Genomic DNA, 22810 nt, shown 5'->3' with positions numbered 1-22810 from the left:
TGGGTGGATGTAGCTCTGTACTAAATATACCAGACATGCCAGAGAGGCTTCCTATTTAAGTCATGTGGATAGAATTTCAAACACTTTTGACGTCTTAGTGGGGGCAGGGTCAGATGCAAAGAACAGGGGAAAAGCAGTAGTAAGGTAATCAAAAAGGCAGCTTTAAGCAGGTATATATAGCTGTAAAAAGTACTGAGCACACATTCTGGAGCAGAATTCACTATACTGCCACTACTGCATTTCTACCACAGACTAAGGCATTAGACTATGGAAACATTTGCTAGTTATGCTGTAATAACTGATTAAATGAGGCTCAAATCTGGCATTATATCACAGTCTTGCCACAACTGTGAATAAAGCTACAAGGTCAGCCATTTCTAATTTTCTTTCTGAGTTACATTCTTCCTTAATGGTGTTATTTAAGGTATGTAAATCATTCCTCAAGAGCACATTCTTTCTTAGACTTCATCTGTGGGTTCCATCTCCTCCTGTGATACTTTACATTAGAAAAACTGTCCTTGCATCCTTTCAAACCTGATGTTTTTTAATCCTTCAATTATGCCTAAAGTGATGTCTGTGTTTACCTTAAAGTGATTTGTTCATATTTATTTGTGGATCAAAGCATCTAGTGAACCAAGTGATGTGATGCATTTGCTTTGGCCTTGTTTCACATTTACTTGATACTTTTTTAATAGAAAGCGTCATTATACATTTTATTAAGCTACAGCCCAAATCAATCTAGTGTATGCCTTGTGTCATCACTGTAGGTATAGTGAGATCTGTCCATAGAGTTTCATGGGTTTGTGTTTGCATATACATGTCACCACACCCATTAAAGTCTATGGGCACGCTTCATGCTTTTCCTACCATGATGACACTGAAGCCAAAGTTTATTCTATTAAATTCAGTGTCATCATGGGAAACAGCTATTTTCATTTTCTTTTACAAACAGTGCCTAGAAACCTTCAGCAATGTTTCAGAAATGCTGTTTGGCACTTCATGCACTACATGACGTAGTGCAAATGTAAGAAAAAGCATATGACCAAATCACTTTAAGTTATCCATCTTCTTATCTTCTTTCAGAGTATAAAAATGAGTGATATAGGATACTTCATATGTTGGATGTCCACAGACAAATTAGGTACTCTCCTGATAGAACAAAATCCTTCATAATTTCTAATCAGTTGTTCATTTCCTGCTAAGGTAAGAAAAAAGGACAACTTGTGTCAAAACTCTAAAAATGGTTGTCGCATGCTATTATCCTTTGTTATATCCACTGCAACAAAACAATTCCTAACAGGGTGAATGCTAACTCTACCAGGGGCATAGCTTCATTCATGGCTTTTTGGAAAAGCTGAAAACTAGAATATACTAGAAGCAGCAACTTGGCGCACTGTGCACACTTTTACAAAGTGCTATAAACTAGATTCCTTTTCCAGGTCTAGGACAAACTTTGCTAGGACCATTCTCCAGGGGCTCTTGGACCCTCATCCTTCCTCTTCTCATTTATATTAAGCTATGGTAATCTACCTATATATTCTCCAGTTAAAAATGTACACTAGGAAGTTCAATTTGGCATTTATACTCAACGATGTTGTTATGAACAACTGCTTAAGAAGACCTTCTACTTTCAATCCTTCATTACACTTTAAAGAACTTTGAAGCATTTTGTGAAAGAGACATTAGAGACTCCTTAAGTAAGGAAACCGCTAAAGCTTATTACAACTTAACACACATAGAATGTATTGCCCTAAAAGACTTATGTGACAATACAAGTTTACATTTTATGAAAGCTGACAAGGGGGGGGGGGGGTTGGTTGTTATAAATGTTAACAACTATTATGACGAAATGGAATAGATGCTTAATGATGATGATTACCAAGTAGTATCTGGTGGTGAAATTAATACTAAATATAGATTTGTGTATTCTTTATTAGAAGACATGTTATTAAATGAAGAAATAGATTTGAACTTATATAACATTTTCTACAATGTGTCCACAAGTCGGTATTTTGTTCAAAATACCGAAAATTCAGAGATTCAACCCACCCCCCCTTTTAGACTGATGATATCAGCTAACAGTAGTACTACAGAGGGAATGTCTATTTTTTTTAGATTCAATGTTTAATCCAGTTGTACAAGGTTTGTCATCTTACTGCTGAGACTCATGGGATTTTTTAAATCATATAAAAAATGTTTCTTCAAATTGTTTATAGGATGTTAACACTGTTACACTGGTTACTGTTGATATCATGTCTCTATTCACATCTATCCCAATTAATCAAGGAGTTGAGTTTGTAAGGGATTACTTGGGAAAATATCCACTAAGGGATCCTATGCATTCCTAGGACATCACTATATTGTTTCAGAGTCTTACCAAGGTGCCATTTGAGCCTGCAGCTTTGGCAGATATAAAACTTTTAGGTGGCAGTGACATCAGCCAGGAGGATTTCAGAATTATAGGCTTTATCACACAGACCTCTGTACTTAACTTTTCATATGGATAGAGTTTCGCTCATGATCAGTCCAGCCTTCATTCCCAAGTGGCTTCAGAGACTAAATTAAACCACACTATACACCTACCAATATGTACCAGAACTGAACTTAAACAATAGAGATAGACGCAGTGTGGGATAATAAAAGTCAAAATCTGAAATATTTATGTTATAAACAGCAAACACAAGTAAATGGCTATTATAAAACAAATAAGAAAGGTACATTTAAATGTGGTAGGTGTATTTACAGTAGGTTTATCACTGAAGATGATACATTCACTCATCCCATAGCTGGTAGAATTTATAAGTTTAATGCATATGGTAAATGTGAAACAAAAAATCTTGTGTATTTAGCAAAGTGTAATTCTTGTCACACATACTATGTGGGCAGACCAATCAGAAATTTCAGGAACGTATTGGAAATCATTGTCAGAAATTAAAAGAGAGGTGCTGACAAATGTTTTATGTAAACATAACAAAGAAAAAGATTCTAATCATGTTTTTAAGTTTTCTATTTTAATGGTTTTAACTGACACAGTACGTGGTGATAATATTAAACAGCATATAGAAATTGATGAGTTTTACTGGATTCTTTGCCTAGGGGCACACATATCACCAAGTTTAAATGGGAGTGTGTCTTTAAAACCCATGCTTAGAGAATTTCAGAAACAAATGTAATTAAGTAAACTGATTATGTGACAGTGAAAACGATATATATATATATATATATATATATATATATATATATATATATATATGCCAGTTTGTGAGGCTGTTCACTCATTTTGCCTGAAGAAACCTGACTAGGTGAAAGTTTTTGAAGTTACTTTCATTCATTTTGCATGTCAATAAAAGTGTATTATGAAGAGCGGTTCATGGCTCCAGTGACCTTTTATTATTCTGGAGTTCACTGGATGTACTTGAGTTACTGGCTGGTATTTGGTTTGCATCCTTTTACAGAAAGCCCTTAAAGCAATTACAGCAAAACTAAAGGATACAAATTTTTAAAAAGCAGTGGCAGGGCCGTTCTAAAAATAAAGTAGAATCTCCTGAAGATCAAAGGCAATCCAGAAAAGCAGATTGACTATGTCCTCTTTCAATCTCTTCTCTTCTCTTTCCCCACCCTGGCAGCCCCTTAAGTCCTTTGCAAAACCTATCTCTTCACCTCCCTTTTTGGCACCAGATTACTTCAGACTCCTGGGTCATAGGGATAATATAGAAAAGTTACAGGTGGCAGTAGGAATCTCTTCCCCCATTTCAAAGATATTGCTTCTCATCTCATCAATCAGCCCTTCCTATTTCCTCCTATTCTGGATCAAATTATATATCGAGGAGTAATAGAGCCTATATCTCTAAAAGAGATAGAAGGATTTTATTCAAGGATATTTCTAGTGCCAAATAAAGAGGGAACCTGGAGACCTGTATTGACCTCAAATTGTTTATAGGATGTTAACACTGTTACACTGGTTACTGTTGATATCATGTCTCTATTCACATCTATCCCAATTAATCAAGGAGTTGAGTTTGTAAGGGATTACTTGGGAAAATATCCACTAAGGGATCCTATGCATTCCTAGGATATCACTATATTGTTTCAGAGTCTTACCAAGGTGCCATTTGAGCCTGCAGCTTTGGCAGATATAAAACTTTTAGGTGGCAGTGACATCAGCCAGGAGGATTTCAGAATTATAGGCTTTATCACACAGACCTCTGTACTTAACTTTTCATATGGATAGAGTTTCGCTCATGATCAGTCCAGCCTTCATTCTCAAGTGGCTTCAGAGACTAAATTAAACCACACTATACACCTACCAATATGTACCAGAACTGAACTTAAACAATAGAGATAGACGCAGTGTGGGATAATAAAAGTCAAAATCTGAAATATTTATGTTATAAAGAGCAAACACAAGTAAATGGCTATTATAAAACAAATAAGAAAGGTACATTTAAATGTGGTAGGTGTATTTACAGTAGGTTTATCACTGAAGATGATACATTCACTCATCCCATAGCTGGTAGAATTTATAAGTTTAATGCATATGGTAAATGTGAAACAAAAAATCTTGTGTACTTAGCAAAGTGTAATTCTTGTCACACATACTATGTGGGCAGACCAATCAGAAATTTCAGGAACGTATTGGAAATCATTGTCAGAAATTAAAAGAGAGGTGCTGACAAATGTTTTATGTAAACATAACAAAGAAAAAGATTCTAATCATGTTTTTAAGTTTTCTATTTTAATGGTTTTAACTGACACAGTACGTGGTGATAATATTAAACAGCATATAGAAATTGATGAGTTTTACTGGATTCTTTGCCTAGGGGCACACATATCACCAAGTTTAAATGGGAGTGTGTCTTTAAAACCCATGCTTAGAGAATTTCAGAAACAAATGTAATTAAGTAAACTGATTATGTGACAGTGAAAACGATATATATATATATATATATATATATATATATATATATATATATATATATATATATATATATATATATGCCAGTTTGTGAGGCTGTTCACTCATTTTGCCTGAAGAAACCTGACTAGGTGAAAGTTTTTGAAGTTACTTTCATTCATTTTGCATGTCAATAAAAGTGTATTATGAAGAGCGGTTCATGGCTCCAGTGACCTTTTATTATTCTGGAGTTCACTGGATGTACTTGAGTTACTGGCTGGTATTTGGTTTGCATCCTTTTACAGAAAGCCCTTAAAACAATTACAGCAAAACTAAAGGAAACAAATTTTTAAAAAGCAGTGGCAGGGCCGTTCTAAAAATAAAGTAGAATCTCCTGAAGATCAAAGGCAATCCAGAAAAGCAGATTGACTATGTCCTCTTTCAATCTCTTCTCTTTCCCCACCCTGGCAGCCCCTTAAGTCCTTTGCAAAACCTATCTCTTCACCTCCCTTTTTGGCACCAGATTACTTCAGACTCCTGGGTCATAGGGATAATATAGAAAAGTTACAGGTGGCAGTAGGAATCTCTTCCCCCATTTCAAAGATATTGCTTCTCATCTCATCAATCAGCCCTTCCTATTTCCTCCTATTCTGGATCAAATTATATATCGAGGAGTAATAGAGCCTATATCTCTAAAAGAGATAGAAGGATTTTATTCAAGGATATTTCTAGTGCCAAATAAAGAGGGAACCTGGAGACCTGTATTGACCTCTCCCTTCTAAACCTGCACATTCCAGAATTAAAAATTCTCTCTTTACAGTCTCTTCTTACCTCTCATCCCCACGTTTTGGTAACTGTAGACTTAAAAGATGCTTGTCATCACATACCAGTTCAAAAAAATTCAAATTTTTTTTAACATTTTCTGTGTCTTGTTCACATTTTCAATTCTCTGCTTTACCTTTTGAGCTGTCAACAGCACCAAGTTTTTTTTTACTGTGTCTAGCTTCAGTAAAACATTATTGCAAGTGACAAGGCATAAACATTTCCCTTGTTTAGATAACTCCAATATTTTACAGACTCTTTACTAGGGTGTCAAGAATCACTTATGCTTGTCAAGAAATGTCTTCACAACCTGGGTTTTCAACTAAACCTAGAAAAATAAAGCCTCATTTCATCTCACAGGATAGTATTTACAAGCTGTCTCCTAGATACATCCATCATGATGGCCTTCCTTCCTCTTGATAAAGTGAACCTTTACAAGGAACAATTCCTGATATTTTCCTGCCAGGATCGCTTCATAGCTAGAGAACATATCAAGATACTAGGATGTATGGCATCTACAATTTTCATTCTTGTACCAAGCTGCATATGAGAAAAATTCAGTGGTTCCTCAAATTACCCTGGACCCAACACCAGCACCCACTCTCCTTTCAAATTCCAATGCTGAGTTTTGTCAAGTGGGAAATTCACTAGTAAGTGGATCAGTTGTCCTTCAGTTCAGGTCTCCTCCCTAACCCCTACTTAATCTATAACCACAGATTCAGCAGATTTTGAGAGGGGAGCTGTTTCCGAAGGGGTGAAAGTGCAAGATGCTTGGAACCACAAGGACAAAAAGAAGCACATAAACATGAGAAAATTAAGGCATTAATAAATGCTCTCAAAGCACTGAATCATCTTTGGATTTCAGGATCTCTGTTGGTCATCACAGACAACATCACATTCATGAGATACATAAACAAATCAGGGGACCAGATCTTAACCTCTTTGTAGGTTATCTATGTTCTCTACTTGCAGATGTGAAATTAAACTTACAATAAGAGTAGATGTTTGAAGGATCAGTGCTGCAGTAGCTCAGGGTATCTTCCATGTGTCTAAACTGGGTCTATATTAAAAGCCTGAAAGTCTGTAACATCGAAGCTATGTACATTGACACATAAAGTCGATGTACATAAACATCGAAACACGTAAACTGCGAAAATCACAACGCCGAACATGCTTGTAAGCCAGCAGCGTGATCATGAGGATAAGGAAATATATCCTTTTCCCCACTGTAGTGTGGTCTCGGAGTTGGTATATTTAAGTAGGGGAGGTGTGGGGGGTCCACTGGGCTTTCCCCCCCCTGCAAAAGTGGTTTAAATTTTGTTTTTAATGTTGGTGTTAATGTATCTGTGAGGCACTGTTTGTTGACGTAACACGTTTGGCGTTGTGATTTTCACCGTTTACGTGTTTCAATGTTTATGTACATCGACCTTTATGTGTCGATGTACATAGCTTTGATGTTACAGACTTTTGGGCTTTTAATATAGTCCGGTCTAAACTATTAGTTTGAGATGAGCTGACTAAAAATCATGTTTGGGCTCCAAGCCCTTCAGAGTTTTCATTCCAACTGAAAGAATGAGGCTGAACCCTGAAAGGACATCTACTGTTATAGCAAGTTTAATTACATATCTGTACTATATTCTCCATATCAACCAGTAATGCAATAGTCTAAGCTATATGGATAGATTATCATAGCTTAGAACAACTTGGAGTTGGAAAGGGAAGTGTCCAGGAGCCCCTGGAAAATGGTCCTAGCAAAGCCTATCCTAGACCTGGAGAAGGACTCTAGCTTGTAGTGCTTTGTAAAAGCATGCAAAAAGGAACAAGTTACTGCTTTCTAGAATATATTTTGAGTCTTACCCTTTCCAAAAAAATACAGATGAAGCCAAGACCCTGATAGAGTGAGCCTTAACCCTGCCTGGAATAGTTTTGTTGTGATGGGGATAACAAAAGGTAATAGCCTGAGACTTCCACTTGGAAATAGTCTGCGTTGACTCAGGTTGTCCCTTCTTCTTACCTTCACAAGAAATGCACAATTGGTCAGAAGTTCTGAACGATTTTGTTTTGTCAAGATAGTGCTTGAGTTGTCTGACATTCAAGGTATGAATTATCCTTTCATCCTCATTTTGTGGTTCAGGAAAGGACACAGGTAGATTGATACTTTGGCTTTAAGTAAACTCAGATACCACTTTATGCATAAAAGAAGGATTTATTCTCAAGGAAACCCTGTCTCTGCAGAAAATGAGATAAGGTTGACCCACCATAAGACCTCGCACCTCAAATACTATTCTTGCAGAGGTTAGAGCAAAAGTAAAACTGTTTTTCATGTTAAGAGGCTCAAGTCAGCTAAATAAGCTTGTTCAAATGGAGCAAGTGTTAGGCTTCTCTAACACAAAATTAAACTTCCAGTTTTCTTGGAAGTGTCTTATGGAATAGCTCTTTCAAAAACATTTTGATATGAGAATGACTGAAAAAAGGGAGACCCATGAGCAGACATACTGAAAAGGCCAATAAATGAACCTTGATATAGTAGTAAGACAGGCCATAGGAAAGTAACTCACACAGATGTTGTAAAAAAAGAGAAACACTAGCCCTGAATGGGTTCTGATTATGTTGTTGGCACGAGTGAGAAAAACCTTTTCCATTTGCTAATACATGATTTTCTAGTAGCAGGCTTTCTTGCTTCCATTTGTACCTGCTGCATGTCGTCAGTTAACAGGTGCCTTAAAAGTGTTAAGACCCTATCGTCCAGGCAGTTGGTTGATGTTATTTTTGGTTGAGATGTATCAAACACCCCTGTTCTTGTGTGAATAGATCCAGTCTGTGAAGACGCTTGTGATAATTGCTCCTGGCCAATTCCAAAAGAAGGGAGATCCACTGTTGCCTGAGACAGAAGATAGTCACCACAATGATCTTAGGAGAGTCATTCCCAATCTTCAGACATGCCCTGGATATCAATGGAAAGGGTGGAAAAGTATATAGGAACATTCCTGTCAAAGGAAAAGAAAAGAAAAGAAAAAAAAGACATATGTCTTCCATTCTTTCTTGCATGGAGCCCTGACATGGAATTTTGCCAGCTGATTGTTCAGAAAGGAGGCAAAAAGGTCTACAGGGAGAACTTCCCTCAGCTGGATCAAACCTTGGAAAGCCCCCTGATCTATTTTCCATTTGTGAAGGTCATCTTTGTCCCACTCAGCTTGTCTGACACACAGTTTTTCTCTGAAGGAATGTAGGGTGCCTGTAGAGTGAAATTGATCTGTAAAACTATATTCCATGCTAACACAGCTAGTTTGCATAGGGTATAAGACTTGGATCTCCCTTTCTTGTTTATGTGCCACTTCACTGTGGTATCGTGTGAAACAATAAGAGGTCCTAGAACCAAAGATGATACAGAGAGGTGAGTGCATTGATAAGAGCAAGCATCTATTTTATGTTTATGTGCTTGTGTATGCCTTTGCTGTCCCAGATACGTTGCACTTTTATCCCTTTTAACACTGCTCCCAAAGCAAAGTCCATTTTGTGGTGACTGACTGTTTTGGAGGAGGTGGGGGGAAAGAGAGACCTGGATTCAGAGTATTTGATGTCTCCACCTAGTGATGCCTTTTCTGACAAATCCTAGAACTGGAATCTGAAAAGATAAATAGAAGTTATGTTCTTACCATAACGTTCCATGTTAGTTGTCTTCTTCTCACCTTCTTTCTTGCTGGATGGGTTCGGAGCCGACCTCGGCTCCGACTCGGCCACTCTAAAAGCTCGAGAGTTGGTTCCACCGGCTCGAGGCTCCCCCTATATCCCACAATGCTAGGCGGTATTACCTCAGATCTCGTTTGTAAGCTATGCCCAGCTAAAATAACTCCAGAACCACTGGAAAAGGGAAAAACCCACCTCTATAAAAGGAAGGAAAGAAGGTGACCTGAGACCTGAAGAAGGAATATATGCACAGAACAGCATATACCTATCTACAATAGAGGTGGTAGAAAGAGAGGTCACAATCAAACTCCTCTAGGTCTGTCCAGGCTAGGGGGAAGGAGGGTGGGACGCAAGAAAGAAGGCGAGAAGAAGACAACTAACATGGAACGTTATGGTAAGAACATAACTTCTATATGTTAAGTTGTCAATCTCGCCTTCATTCTTGCTGGATGGGACCGCGTCCCTAGCACCTTGCCCCGGGTGGCCTATCGGAACAGACTCTTGAGAACAGTGGAACCAAAGTTAGCTCTATGTCTAGAAGCTAAATCCAACTTGTAATGAGAAATGAAGGTGTGAGGAGTAGCCCAAGTAGCCGCTGCACAAATGGTGTCAATAGGCAGCCTGTCTTGGAAGGCTATAGAAGTAGCCAAGGCTCTGGTGGAGTGAGCCTTAGGTTTGTTAGGCAGCTTTTGGTGTCTAACTTCATAAGCAAAGGAAATCAGAGATGTTAGCCATCTGGAGAGTGATACTTTTGAAACTGAAATTCCCTTCCTGCCTTCTGCATAAGAGACAAACAATTGGTCAGTTTTTCTGATCTGTTTGGTTCTATCCAAATAATACCTTAACTGACGATGAACATCTAGCCAATGCAATTTTTGTTCAGACCTGTTAGAAAAGTTAGGAAAAAACACGGGAGGTCAATGCTTTGATTTAGGTTAGATACAGAGGCCACTTTAGGTAAGAAGGATGGATTGGTTCATAAGGACACTCTGTCTTTATGAAACAATAGATACGGGGGTCGACTGCTGAGTGCATGAAGTTCTGAGACCCTTCTAGCTGAAGTAATGGCTAACAGAAAGAGAGTCTTCCAGGATAGCAATTTTAATGAACAGGAAGCTGCAAGTTCGAACGGGGGAAGAATCAAAGATGTGAGAACTAAATTAAGGTCCCAAGAAGGAGGAGGATTTCTTATAGGAGGTCTGAGAAGAAAAACTCCCTTCAAAAAAGCTTTGCAAAGCTTGTGAGACATGATGGCAGAATCTGAGATGCCCACATGAAAGTTAGAAATAGCTGCCAATTGAACTTTAAGAGTAGAAGGAGATGAACCTGCATGGAAGAGTTCAGCTAGAAAATCAAGGACTATTTGGATGGAAGCAGTGAAAGGATCTATGTCCCTTCCTTGAGCCCAATAGGCAAAACGTTTCCACTTACTAAGATAAATTTTCCGAGTGGAAGATTTATGGGAAGCTATCAAAATATCTCGAACAGAGTGAGATATTTGAGGAAGCCTGGCTAAGGTTGGAATTGGAGGAACCAAGCAGTGAGGTTCAGAGAGGGGAGGGAGCGATGTAATTGACCCGATTGATGGATCAAAAGATCTGGAACTAGGTCCAGATGCCAAGGTTGCTCCAACAGATAATGATGTAGAAAGGGGAACCAAACCTGTCGAGGCCAGTAAGGAGCAATGAGGATCAATGAGGCCTTCTGAGCGATAGCTTTCTGTATCACTTGAGAGATTAGTGGGAAGGGAGGAAATGCATACAGAAGTCCCCGGGGCCAAACTTGGACTAGAGCGTCTCTGCTGGGCTGGCCTGGTAACGGGAATAGGGTGAAATAATCTCTGCACTTGCTGTTTTGGGGAGTAGCAAAAAGGTCGCAGCAAGGCTGACCCCACTTGAGAAAAATTTTCTCCAGAATAGAATCTTTCAGAGACCACTCGTGAGGCATGAGAATAGCTCTGCTCAATTTGTCCGCGATTAGATTGGACTTCCCGGGGATATGCATTGCTATCAGAAACCGCTGAGAAGAAATCGCCCATTGCCACAGTCTGAGTGCTTCTCGACATAGGGGATAGGACCTGGTTCCGCCTTGTTTGTTGATATACCACACTACAGACATATTGTCCGTCTGGATTGCTATCGTTCCCAAGGGAAGAGAGTCTTGAAGGGCTTGCAACGCTAAAAGCACTGCTCTCATCTCTAGAACATTTATATGCAAGTGGCATTCGTCTGGTTGCCATATGCCCTGGACTGTTCTGCCCTGATAATGCCCCCCCCACCCGATCAGGGAGGCGTCCGTTGTCAGAGTAGCAACCGGAGAGGGAGGAACAAAGGGTCTTCCCAGTAAGAGCTGAGGGGAAGAAACCCACCAAAGAAGATGATTCTTGCATGCTTGCGTAATCATAATGGTGTGGGACATCGGAAGTTCCTGGTACGACCACTGTGTGAAGAGCATCCATTGCAGGATTCTCATGTGGAATCTGGCTAATAGAAGTAGAGGGATAGCAGCCGCCATAATCCCTAGTACTGTCAGAACTAATCTGACTTTGGCTCTGTTGCTGTGGAAGAGAAAAGAGACCAGTTTGCGTATGTCTGCTATCCTTTGGTCTGTTAGTCTCGCAGACATGTTGACTGTGTCTAGATTTGTGCCTATGAAGGTAATAGCACGACAAGGCGACAAAACAGACTTTTCGCAATTTATTGAGATGCCTAACATTCGACAAATGCGAAAGGTGTAGTTTCTGGCCATTAACAGAAGATGCTTGGTAGGAGCTGTGAGGAGCCAGTCGTCCAAATATGGAAACACCTGGAATCCTTGACGTCTCAGGTGAGAAGCTACCACTGCCATACATTTGGTAAACACCCAGGGGGCAGTGGTGAGACCAAAGGGCAGGGCTCTGAATTGAAAGTGACTGGTTCCCAGCCGGAAGCGGAGAAATCTCCTGGAGCGTCTGTTCATTTTTATATGATAGTACGCATCCTGGAGGTCTATAGAGCACATCCAGTTTTCCTTTCCCAAAAGGGGTAGGATGGATTGTAGCGTGACCATCCGAAATCTTGTTTTCTTGACCGATTTGTTCAAGATACTGAGATCCAAAATGGGTCTCCAGTCCCCTGTTTTCTTTGGAACCAAAAAGAATTTGGAGTAGATTCCGGATCCTTGCTGGTCTGCTGGTACTGGCTGAATGGCTGTTTTTGCAAGCAACTTTGAAATTTCCAAAGCTGCTTGATCCCTTTGAGCGGGTGGAACATCTGGAAGGGATTTTTTTGATTGATTTGGAGTGCGAAAGAACGGAATGGAATAGCCTTCGGAAATGATGGACTGTACCCACTTGTCTTGAGTTAGGGATCGCCAGGCTTCTGGGTACAGTGACAATCTTCCCCCGACTGCCTCCGAAGGTGGACAGTCGGGCAACACCTCAGGGATGCTGAAAGGGCTTATTGGAGAAGGTTTCTCGATTGCCCTGGTTCTGCGGACCCCCCCTGCCTCTAGGGCGATGTCTACCATTATTGTTCCCCCCTCTGCCTCTGGCGGGGAACCGACTCTGTGCGTCAGGCAAAGTCCCTTGAGATTGTTTGCGGAACCACATTTTCCCACTTTTCTGGCCTTTGGGGTAAGGCCTAGAAGGAGTAGAAAAACGGACTCCGACGGCAGAAAGAGTCTTGCCATCCGTCTCGCACCTAGTCAAGGTTTCTTTCACTTGAGGACCAAAGAGAGATGATCCATCAAACGGGGAATTAGTGAAAGACGTTTTAAAGGGGTCCGCAAAGTTGCATAGCCGCATCCAGGCATGCCGGCGTAAGGCCACACCTGTCCCTGCGGCTCTGCTCGCTCCATCAGCCGCATATGAAAGGAGGCGCATGGAGGAGTTAGCTATAGAATTAAGTTAGCCAGCTGAGTGTTCATCTTGTCCTGAAAACCCACAGCCGTAGGGTCCTTCAACATCTCACTCGCTTCCTTGATCAAATCTCTTTGAAGGCGAGTGAAATGGCATAGGTAGTTCAGCGAATGCATAGCAAAGGTCGCTGACGAAAACATCCACTTCCCGTACCTGTCCATAGACCTAGATTCCTTGTTAGGAGGATGGACAGGCACCGAAGGATCAGCTAGTTCCTTCTTAGTGGCAGCAGCTACCACCATAGCATCCACAGAAACTCCTTTGGTCAGAAATTGTTTATCTAGTGGTGCCGTGATAAACTTTGAAGGTCTCCTGGGAGTGGGATCCACTGAATCAGGAGCCGTCCAAGCCTTTTTTGCTACCACCTGCTTGAGGGGGTCAAAGGGGGGAGACACCCAGGAGGTGGAAGGGTGAGAGCCAAATGCCTCAAGATACACAGATTCATCCTCCAAGGGGTTAAGGGCTGGCCAATTTCCCCTCTGTTTCAGGATTTCTAGAATGTCTGCAAAGGAGACATCTTCAGAAGGGGAACGGGGGGAACCCTCGGAATCCTCTAAATCTGTGTCAGAGGTGACAGACTCAGGTGAGTCTATGTGTTTCCTCTTACACTTTCTCTTCCTAGGGGGCTCCCCTGCCAATTCAGGAGAGGCCTCAGAAGAGGATGAGATCCCCACAGGGGATTCTTGAGGAGCTGGCTCTCTGCGGTCTGGGATGAGGGAGTGAGTAGACATAACCTGAGGCACCGAAGAGGGAGGGGCGGACGGAGCCGATTGTGGAGTTGAACCAGGTTCCAACACACTCCGCATGACCTCGAACGTACCCCTGTCAGGCAGAGCCAGAGGTCCCCGCTCCGAAAAGCTGAGAACCCCCCTCGGCACCGACAGTGATGGCTCCGAGGCCGATGTCGGAGCCGAACTCACCAGCGCCGAGGCACCGAGAGGGAGAGCGGGGTCGGACAAGGGTCCGATGCCACTCACCCCCTCGGAGCCGACGAGGGAAGTCCGGCGCCAAGATTCTTCCAAGGAAGAAATCGGAGCCGACGACGGAGCCGAAGACATTTGTATCGGCTCCGATGCTACCACAGTCTCGGTTCCGAAACGCCCCGGCTCCGAGCTCAAAGGAGTCGGAGGAGGAATATTTTGAGGGACAGGGTCAAGCATCGACTGATGAGTTGGGCTCTGAAGCATTTGGGCCAGTGCCTCGGACTTAAGAAGTCGACTCACTACCCTCTGAAGGTCATGATCCGAAAGCCTCGATGACCTAGAGGAGTGAGATCTATGGCTCCGTTCAGACAGCAAGGGAGATGCTGGGGCCGAATGAACGGAGCCAAGGGATGGTGACCTAGACCTCTTTCTAGATGTCGGCTCCGATGGTCTGATCGGAGCCGACACAGGAATTTCCAATACCTCAGCTCCAGCCGGAGCCGAGGAAACCACAGAAGCTGCAGTCTGAGACTCATCGGCTCCAGTCGGAGCCGATGTAGCAGGAGGTTTCAAAGCCTTAGGCCTCGACTCAGAAGCTGGAGTCGAGGACCTAGAAGCCTTAGAGGGTTTGCCCGAAGAAACAGTAAGGGAACCCTCAGGCTTAAGCAAACCTCTTAAAATAAGTTTATTTTTTCTTTCCTGCAGGACTCTCGGGCTGAAGCCATGGCATACAGCACAAGAGTCCTGCAGGTGTAAAGGTCCCAGGCAGTAAACACAAGAAGTGTGACCGTCTGTCAGAGACATTTTCTGACAGCACGAGTCACACTTCTTGAAGCCTGAGACCTTTGAATCCTTGGACATTCTCAAGGAACAGAAAGTGTAACCACTACACAAAAACACACACACACCGATTACACTATCAGTAATAAAGATTAAACTAAGTTAAAGGTAAAAAATTTAGTTTAACTTTTTATATATATATCCCTACAAAAGAACACATACACTCCACTATTAGGGATGGAGGGCCCGAAGGCCTAAGGAAAGAACAATAAGTTCTTAAGGTAAAAGGGGTGGATAAGGGTAGAAAAGATCAAAATCCACTAAACTAAGGGAATAATGAAAAAAGAACTAAGTTAAGGGGGTTTAAATTAACTATTAGACTGATCTAATGAACTAACCTGAGCCGGTAGAAAAACAACACACCTCGATCGCTGTAGCGGCAAACGAGATCTGAGGTAATACCGCCTAGCATTGTGGGATATAGGGGGAGCCTCGAGCCGGTGGAACCAACTCTCGAGCTTTTAGAGTGGCCGAGTCGGAGCCGAGGTCGGCTCTGAACCCATCCAGCAAGAATGAAGGCGAGATTGACAACTTAACATTGGTTGTTAGTGGTGGGACCAAAGAGACTTCAGATATCATTGTAGCTTACTTATGTGGAGTCTTGCCAAAAGTATCATGATAATCATAAATGCCTTGAGGAGTAAAATCCTGAGGTATTCCTTCATAGTGACCAAAGTGTGAGTGGGAAAAAAACATGAAATACACCTAAATATATAGATTTTTTTTCTGTGGAAGAAAAGTTCTTTGTACTGAGATGTGTAGTAGACACCCCAGGGACATAACAGTGTGTGATGGACTCAAAAAGACTTTTTGAATATTCTCCTGTAATGCCAGCCTGTGTAGGACATATATCACCCTGGTGAGAAATTCCTCATACTGAAAAAGACTCTGCAAACAAAGGCAAAGTGTTTAAATATAGAAAAGTAAGATACCCTATAGCATGCAATGGACTATAACAGGAGCTAGACACTTTGTGAACACTCCTGGAGCAGTGGATAGCCCAAAGGGTAAGACAGAGAATTGATATTGATACAGACACATAACATTTTAAGAAATGTCTGAAGTCTCGATGAATAGGAATGTGATGGTAAGCATCTTTTAAATCTAAGGTTACCAAAAAAAAAAAAAAAAAAAAACCTCAAATGAGGAAAAATGAATAAGGGGCTGAGAAGTGAAAGTTTTTTGAACTCAGGCATTATCACACTCTGATTTAGGAAATAAAGGTCTAGAAATGGTCTCCAGGCATTTTCTTTCATGGGCACCAAAAGCGTTCTTGAATAAAAATCGGTACTTTTCCGTTATCGGGGTAACACTTTAAATGCGGTTGCGGAGCTCCGAATCCAGTGTCAGACCGACTTTTTGATGTTAATCTTAACAGGTGTGTTACAGCTTCTTTTTTTAAATATTATCCATTAAATTATTTTTCACACACATGTTAAGATTAACAGCATAAAGACATGGTTCGACAATGGATTTGGAGGTCAGCAACTGCATTTAAAGTGTTTGGCTGATAACAAAGTAGTACAAAATAAAACAAATCAATTTCTCCATAAAATGCATAGTGTAACATGTATTTATCCATAATATGCATAATATACATACTATTAAACATATTCTTTATAAAGTCCTAATCCAAATCTGTAATTAAACTTAGTTGGCATCTTGCAGCTACAAACATGCAATCAGAATCACGGAACAGCTGTTTGGCACTAAGCATTTTTTTTAAAGCCTCAGGTACTGATTTAACTAGGCTTCACTGACAATAGAAATAACCATTGCTAGGATGTAAAAATATATTCTTATCTTACAAGGGCAAGCATATTAAGACTATTGAAAAAAAAGACAGGTTTTCCAAATTTTATGTATGTTTAATTTTTACTTTCTGTCTTTGTAACTTATCAGGGCAGCACTTTCAACGTGATCGTTCAGCCGTAATCTACTACCTTAACACATCTATTAACAAGATGTGTGTAAAAATTAAAAATAACTTCTATTTTCTAAAATTTATTATCAAAACAAATAATTTTTACAGATATGTGGTACAGACATGTGAAGGAACTGGATTACAGCTGAACAATCGCATTGAAAGTGTTGTCCCAATAACGGAAAAGTACCTAAAAATCTTTTCCCAACTGGGAAGGAGGAATTATTTCTATTATCCCTTGAGATAGCATGTACTGTAGAACAGGAGGAAGTAAATGGGTTTGGTCTGGTGGATGTGGAATAATTCCCTGAAAGAGAGAAATTTCTTCCTACTGCGATCTATAACCCTGCTGAATCCATCTCATAACCCATTTGTCTGAAGCAATTTGTTGTCAAAGAGAGAAATGGATATTCAAACTTTTTGGAAGAGATAAGGGACTGCCAGGGTGAGGGGGGCAAGGTCCCTTATATAGTCATTCTGCCTTATTTGTCCTTTGTTCTGGAGGAGGGGTCCTGTTTTTTGAGAACATCTTTGCCAATGATTTTTAAGCATCTGCTTACCAACATTTTGTTCAGATTTTTTATTTTGTTTTTTGCAAAAAAAAATGCACAAGACAGCAGACAATTCCTTGGAAAATTTGGGTTAGGAGGGTTGAAAAATCTAAAATTATTCCCTGTATTAGCTTACCCCTCTCATCCATTTTAACAACCTCTGCAGCAGAGGGTCCAAAAACTAAATCCCTATCAAAAGCAGAATTTCAAATCTCATTTTTTATATCTTTTGGGGCGTTATGAGAATGCAGCCAAGCAAATATCCTCACAGTACCAGTGGCAACAGCCCAGGACGTAGTATCTGCAGAGTCATAAACACATTTTAAAAATGAGCAGTGACCTGAGAAACTGAAGAAAGTAAACCACACAAAGCATATTTTTTTTCTGGTAGGAAGGAACTGCAAATAAGACATTTTTCATATCTTCAGAATTAATCAGAATAAACATTAGCATATGTCTAACAGTTAAAAATTCTAAAAATTAAAATTGTAAAAGCATACACCTTTTCCCAAATTTATCAGTGATTTTACCATCTTTGGCAGAAGGGGAAGGATTAAAATTAATAAAATGGCTGGCAACAGAGGGATTAACTAAAACTATAGCTGCTGGGTCAGGTCTGAGATAAATGTCTAGATATTTGAAAGACTAAGGAACTTTGTACATTCTATCTGCTTTCTTAAGTGCACCAGGCTGGCTATCACGGAATACACAGGCTGTGACAAACACGTACATGTGACAGCACTGGGTCAAGGATGGGGGGTGAGGGCATGGGAGTAGTCTCTGGGAATTCCAGTTCTAACAGTTCATAGTATTTTCTAAGGGACTGAGAAACCTCATTGTTCTCCCACTAAAAACACTAGCATATTCTGGAAATAGTTTCAGAGATAAATCCTTTAAAGGGAGATTCAGATAACATATTCTCTTTTGAGTCTGAATTACACATCTGGTGTGAAAAACGTGTATCTGTCCCATCACATTCCTCTCTGAATTCAATTTATTGAATCTCTTCAGAGAAAGAGGGATCCCTTTTTCTTTTACCAGAAACCACTTGATCAGAAGGATCAACAGCCTGTACAAGACCTTAAGCCAGACTTAATAAACTCCTCCTGTCCAGTGAAACTGGTGTAGAAGATACATGTTTGATATTCTATTTCTTTTTGGCAGGAAAGTTGGGACAGACATGATTATTAATGGCAGCAACAGCTTTCCCAGGGAAGGGCACAACATTCTGGCTAAGCAAGGGCACCCTCCCCACTCCTTCTCACATGACTGACAAGAGTGGCTGTCCCTTGCCCACTGAGGGGACTCCACAATAGCCACAGGTGATGTGCCTAAACCCTGGTCCATAGCGGCTGAATGGACAGCATGAGAGGATATAGGGGAAAAGATGATTGGTCTAAAGAACCAGCTTTGGTCACAGCAGAGTCACCCACCTATAGCTAAGATAAATTGCTAGCAGAAAATGGTGAGTCTTTCTCAGGGAAACTAATAGCCTAATCCAATAAAATGTTAAAAGCTGTAAAAAGTAACTTTTCCCAGTAAAAACACCCATGCCCCAAACGTAATGCAAATACAGTTTTCCATAAAAGAAAGTATTCAGTAAAACCAAAATGAAAACTCCAGCAAAGCTAGAACTTCTACTGAGTGACCTCCCAAACCTCTTGTATCAGAGGCACATGGGATATATGCAAATGATCCTTATGAACATCAGGTGTTTCAGCTAATTGGCAATTCTGAATGACCATGACTTGTTTTGTAATTTTAATGGACAATTTCAGGCCAATAAAGCCAAACCCCACTAGTTGTGGATATACATATTTCAGCCTTGTTATGATCTCATCAGCACAGCACAAGCAGAGTATTTAACTAAGCATTCAAAACACAGGGCTGTCATACCCAGCTGATGTCCATTATCATTAGGGTCATTGCAAAAATATCCCAAACAACAAACTAAAACAATGAGTGAGAATGTCACTGAAAAACAAATCAGTAAAAACAAAATGAAAACTTCAGCAAAGTTAGAACTTCCACTGAGTGACCTCCCAAACCTCTTGTATCAGAGGCACATGGGATATATGCAAATGATCCTTATGAACATCAGGTGTTTCAGCTAAATGACAATTTTGAATGTCCATGACTTGTTTCATCATTTTAATGGACAATTTCAGGCCAATAAAGCCAAACCCACAATTCCTTTCCATCAACAGGAATGTTCCTGTATGCCTTTTTAACCTGTCTTCTGATAACCAGAGCTCTTTTTAAAGATGCAAAAGGACTCTCCAGAAATAGTATTGGTAACTCCCTTTTGGGGCAGGTAGCAGTGATTCTTCCTTCTTTTGAAAATGGCCAAAGACAATTACCACAAGCTTCCTCACAGAATGGACTTATTCACACAGGACATCAAAAGTATATAAGATTTTCTCACATATAAGTTTTAACACCTTTACTGAATTATTACTTGCGACAGAGGCATATTTACATTTATAAAAAAGTAATCAAACTGTATTAACAAGTTAAAATTAACATTCTACTTCATATATATTGCTATATATCATATAACCTAAGCAACATTACATAAAGTATTCAATTCCTACCCCTTTGTTTAAACAAGTAACATCTTTATTAAACCATCACTTATGACATAAGCAATCATACATTTATATAAATGAAAACAAACCACACCGACACAATCCTAGTTGCAAATATTTTACATCAATTATAAGCTACCTAATAGTTTTCAGTCAAACATTACATAGCTCATTAAGGCCTGTCTTCTTTTAAATTTCATTCCCCTCCTTGTATGTATTGTTCTCATAATTCACATTTTTCTTCCTGTGTAATTTGTTCCTACTTTTTCTAACGATCATAATTCCAGTTGTTTTATTTCTGTTACTATATTCACTACTTCTAATATAGCTGGTTTAGATTTTGATTTTCATTTTCTAGTATTTGCTTTTTTGACAGCCACATTAATTAGAGACAGCAAGGCTTTATGATGTCTAGCAATTCCGATTCTGTATCATAGCTCAGAAAAATCATCTCGCTCGTCACACCAGTCTGCCCACCCGGTATCTCCAACAGTACATCCTGCTGGGAATCATTAAAATCTTCCAACTCACTGCACTCCCAGAAAATATGGAGAGACCAATTGGCATAATGCGTCTTTGCTTCACATGCATAAGGTGCAAGGTTTGATTCTGGCTCCTGGTGAGAGTTGCATAGATTGAAGAGATATTTTCGTATGGCTCAGTGGTGCAGCGGTAGCGTTGTTGCCTCACAACAAGAGGTTCTCTGATTTGATTCTCGGTGGGGGTACCTTCTGTGCAGAGTCTGCATGTCCTCCCTGCATTCATGTGGGTTTCCTCCTGGTGCTCCGGTTTCTTCCCACATCACAAAGACATGCGTCTGGAGCATTTTTCCTCAGGCCTCCACTGAAAATTGGCTTTGTTCCAAGTTGGACTTTCCCGGTAAACAAATGTAAAATAAATAAATTAAATATGTTCTCACTTACCTCTTTCTTCCCCGTCACACCTCCAACATTTGCTATCTACCTGATATAAGGCCATGTCAAACCCAGATTTGATGAATATGCTTCACCTCAAAAAATCTAGATCCCTCAGAACCACAAGGGCGGGAGACTTAAACCTTGACACGGTTATAAATGGAATGTGCTGGAGGGACAGATTCATCACCCAGAGACTCCCTATGCTGTGGAACAAAATCCCGGTACATGTGAGGCAGAGCACCTCGCTGGCCTTGTTCAAGAGGAATCTTGACCAATGGATGGGAGATCGCAGATATACCCCAGGGATTACTTCAGTGTCACTGCTTGACAGAGGCACAGAAAAATGATAGGCATAGTTTTTATTCAAACTAAAGGGGTGGCGAAAGCCACATAACTATGGGCTAGGCTTATAAATGCCCTTGGGCAGATAGCCTAGTATGAACCTATGAACCTATGAACCTATGAACCTACCTGAGGAAAAATTTTCATGAGTCTATTTGTGGTATAATAATATCTATGTAAACATTTCCAAGCAAAAGTTCTAAATCTTCTAGATTTTGTTGCATATTTGGAAGACATACATATATCTTCCCATTGTTTCTCTGTGAATTGCTTATCCAATCTTTCTTCCCAATCCTTTCTAACCTCCTTCGATTGATTCTTATAGTTATCATGCAATATTTTATATGCTCTACTAATTATTCCTTTTTTTAATGGCAGCTTCTGTTCTAGATTTTACTAAAAACTCTACCAGTGCTGGTCTTTCATTTAGGACCCCCTATTTCTTTCTCTTTGTCTATACTCTGCTATCAGTCCTTGACAGGGAAGGCATAGGGACTTTTTGATCCACCCCAAACTTCAAGTTCTTCAGCTCACAGCCTGGATGATAGAAATTTAATACCCTTTTGGATCATTTATTTCTGAGGACTTACAGGAGGTATTAAAGGAAACTGAGAAACCTACGACTAGAAAATCATGTATGGCTAAGCGGAAGAGATTTTCTTCTAGCTGGTGCCAAACTATTAACCAATATTCTTTTAATATTCAAACCCCATTGGTTAAAAAAAACATTGGTTCTGTAATATTTGTGAGTTGTTAAGCTCTGGCCTCTCTTACTATTCCATTACCATTCATGTTTTGGCCATTTCTGCCTGTCAGTCTATGGACTCCCCCCATTTCTTTTTTTTATCTCAGGTGAAACAGTTTTTGAAAGGGGTATTACATATTCACCCACCTAAGCAATGGATGACTCCTCCTTGGAATCTCAACTTTTCAACTTTGTACTAGAAAAGCTTAACTCTTGCCTTTTGTTACAGCTCACTTGGCTTTTTTCAAGCTTTTAACATGGAAAACATTATTCATTGCTCTGACCTCAGCCAGAAGAGTGTCTGAATTGCATGTGCTAATATGGTGAATCAGTTCTATTTTCCTTTCATAAAGACAGGGTAGCCTTAAGGACTAATCCCTCCTTCATGCTAAAAGTGGCCTGAGAATTCATTCTCAATCAATCTTCAGATTTCCTAATGTGAAAATAGAAACTGAGACACAAAAAGTGATATTGTAAACTTGTTCAGAATTCAGTTACTAGCTATTAAGTACACTGCTTGTATGTCTGCAAAGAAGAAACCAAGAGAGCCTTAGGGAAAATCAAATTGCAAAGCTGAAAAGAATATACTGACTGGGAAAAGTCATGCAGCTGTTCTGCAAAAAGCAGTTCAAGCTTCAGCTTTGGTGCAAGACATGGCTTCTAGTAATCCAGAGGGGAA

Source organism: Protopterus annectens, chromosome 2.part1 (genome assembly GCF_019279795.1).
Source record: "Protopterus annectens isolate FY-2018-M chromosome 2.part1, PAN1.0, whole genome shotgun sequence".
Lineage (NCBI taxonomy): Eukaryota > Metazoa > Chordata > Ceratodontiformes > Protopteridae > Protopterus > Protopterus annectens.
The sequence above is the reverse complement of the archived record's forward strand: the minus strand, read 5'-3'. Positions refer to the sequence as shown.